This window comes from Limulus polyphemus, unplaced genomic scaffold (genome assembly GCF_000517525.1).
Source record: "Limulus polyphemus unplaced genomic scaffold, Limulus_polyphemus-2.1.2 Scaffold1737, whole genome shotgun sequence".
Classification (NCBI taxonomy): domain Eukaryota; kingdom Metazoa; phylum Arthropoda; class Merostomata; order Xiphosura; family Limulidae; genus Limulus; species Limulus polyphemus.
Window position 1 is genome coordinate 1 of NW_013667347.1, and position 3,535 is coordinate 3,535.

Sequence of the window (3,535 nt, forward strand, 5' to 3'; positions counted from 1 at the left end):
CACTTCAACATGAGGCAAGACAATTCATTCTTCTTTGGAACGTTTCTATCCAACGTGTTAATATATTTTCCAGATTTTTGAAGTTCATTAACCATTTCTTCAGAGCATGGTTCACCTGAACAGTGAAATTCCTACCATACAAGTAGTGTTAATAGCGATTTACAAATACTACAACTGCAAGAGGTTCTGTCCTCATCCATTGTTGTCTGCATCCAATAGCCAGAAGTGTAAAACTAACATATGCAGTTGCATGTGCTACTCTGTTTTGCAACTGTGATAACATTTCCCCAATTTCACTATCAGTGTCCAGTAGAAACTCATTGATCTGTTATGGATACACTCGTACTGGAGCATCCACTAAAATAAGCTTTAATGATTGGAATGCTTGTTTGCCATCCCTACTGCATTCAAAGTATGCCTCACTTTTAATGAAAGCAAACTAAGATGCTGCTATCTCGGAGAGGTTGACCACAAACTGTCATTGTTACGTTAGTTTTCCAGAGGTGTAAAATATAACACTGATTTCCTTTAAGAGTGACAAGATAGGTCTTCGGAATGGCAGGAGATCCATCAAGGTATTTACTGCAAAATATTTTTGCATTTTCTGAGTTCACAAGAAATAAAGACTTAACACAAATGTACAATCACAATAAACCATATCTATTCAAAGAAACACTGTGAAAATTTACTTTACTTGTCACAATGAACAATCGCCTTTTCTGGAGAGTTAGGTTTAAAGTCGTTCAATGATGTAGTAAATTGGCTAACTCAGATAAGGTCACATACAAACTTATACAGTTGACATCGTGTCACACACTGAATAAACCTCACGTTACTTATTTAACTCCATAATTACAGACTTACCCAGAGTGATTGACTGATCATTCACAATGAATTATAAGAGAGGTCATAACTTAAAGTGTTCACCTATCTGTCAACAAAAAAAAAGACAACTTTCTAACTCCACATACTACAGATGCCTTTACAGATATCTTTACCACGGATAAACGGTGCTACTCTAGGTGATTAACATGGAACAATAGGTAGCTAGAGCAAAAGGAACTCAAAGACCTCCTTTGCAAATGTGTTATATGGAAACAGCACATACCTACATAAATATTTTTTTAAATCTCATATTAATACCACAGATGTAAAATACATTGGCAGATCTTCCCGAATGTATGATTGCATGGATTTTCAAAGCATCAGTGAAAGTCCAACACCAGGAGACGTTTTATCCTAGACCCAACAGCTCTCTCACACAACCATCTCAATATTGAATGCTCTTATTTGCAGAAAACGTTAGTCTTTACATAAGAAATATTTTTTAAACTATATTGCAGAAAATTTCAAGTAAGCGCAATATACACGTTCAAAGAAAACTGAAATAATATCCTATGGTCTTAGCATCAAAGTTTCTCATTACTACACACTTTGTGGTATTTTTAGGTTAACTGATTTTGGAAATGAGTTAATTAGGTAGGTCTGTCATATAACAGAAGATTTGGCAAGATAAATTGTGAAAATATATTGAATCCTGCTAAATCTAACGGAGTCTGTGCCAAAAAATAAATGGACTGGACATAATACATGATACACAATCAGTGGCGTGCAGAGGTTCTATGATGCCCGGGGCCTTGTGCCTAAGACCTTAGGGAAGGGCGGAAAGGGTTCTACTATTCGATTCGACTCTTTGCGTTGGATGCTCTCCCGATATGGATGCCCGGCATCTTTCGCCCCCCCCCCCTCTGCACGCTACTGTACACAATGAAAACAATCTTTATTTAAACACAAATTTAATGCTTATATTTATTTTAGATATTGCATAGTCGCCTTTACTGAGTTGTGAATTGACCAGGCTGTCTCTACTCCCTCAAGACTTATTTCCTAGCTGGTTGACCCAACGAAAATGATTTTCCAGACGTCCTAAATTACACGTTAGTTAGTTAAATTGCTAACATCAGATTTACCTAGAGTAACAAGCGCTTTCCACGTGACTGTTCAATCTCATTCAAATATAAGGAAGTTTTTAATTAACATCATGATATCATCTGAACTATAATGGAAGACACTGATCTCGACCTTTATACACAAAGTGCAATATTATAGGTGCACTGCCATGGGCAGATTAGATGTTATCTTCAATGGAATGACAAAGAACGAAGGTAGCTAGTGTGATGTTTTCATTTAAAAACTACTGGTTTCCCAACAGAGATACATTGAGTTGCAAATAACTACAGATTTGTTCAAGAAATAATGAGACTGATTGTGGTCAGATAACTTAATTGAGCCTTTCTATTGTGTGTAAAATAATGAGACTAGACAAAGTTGAAAAAATGAAAACAATCTTTATTATTGCGCAAACAATAAGAAATCACAGTGTATGTACTTGCACACATGATAAAAGACAGTCGTTAACTCTAGACTGTGATTAGCCCTACAGCTTTTTCTTTCTCAGGATAGAATTTAGATAATCTTAAAATAAGTTTTATAACGTACATGAAAAAGTGGCTAAAGAAAGCGTACCTACATTCAACAGATAAACCTCGTGACCTTTATTCCCACACAGCATGGATTAGCTGATACATTCAGTCAACATCATAATCGGCCAACATTAAAGAATATTACAGCACCAGTTTTTTAAACTGATATTCTACATATATTACTGCAATATCCTCTCGGGCAGAAGATACATCTCCTTCTGTATGACATAGAAACAAAGCAAATATAACAAGGTAATTTTAACGATTTTCTGGAACACTTGTCGCATTTTGCATCGTTGAAACTAAAAACTAAGAAATTATAAAATCTATATATCACTAAAGCAGGTGGAAAACATATGGCATTCATTTATATGACACTAAAATAACAAACTTAATGACTTTCTAGATTGTTTTATGCGAAAATTGCACATATAAACGTAAATTGAGGAAACTTCTGTATTAAAAAAGTGCTTCTTATAAAGCAAAGCCACATTGTACTATCTGCTGGGTCCACTGCGGGGATTCGAACACAGGATTTTAGCATTGTAAGTCTGTAAACTTATTACTGTCCCACCGGGGATATTAAATAAAAAGAAGATAGAAAACATACAGTATGCCTTTACATCACTTTGCGAGAGAAATAGTGTTTTTATTTTGTTTCAAAACTATCTTATGTTGTTTTTTTTTACTTCGCCAACAACAAATTGTTATAATTGTCCTTATGCATATTTAATTTGCAAATTTATTGTTTTTTGTGGAGATCGGGTAATTGCGCACAAGTATAACTTTTCAATTAACACACTAAGGTTTAAAATAATTATTTTTCAATTTTAGTTTGGTTTGAATTTCGCGCTAAGCTACATGAGGACTATCTGCGCTAGCTGTCCCCAATTTAGCAGTGAAAGACTAGAGGGGAAAGCTTTCACCACCAACTCTTGGGCTACTTTCCCCACGGCTGAAGTGGCACGCATGTTTAATGGGACGAGGATTCGAGCCCGCGACCCGCAGATTGCGAGTTGAGTACCTAACCACCAGGGTCAATTTTAGTAGAT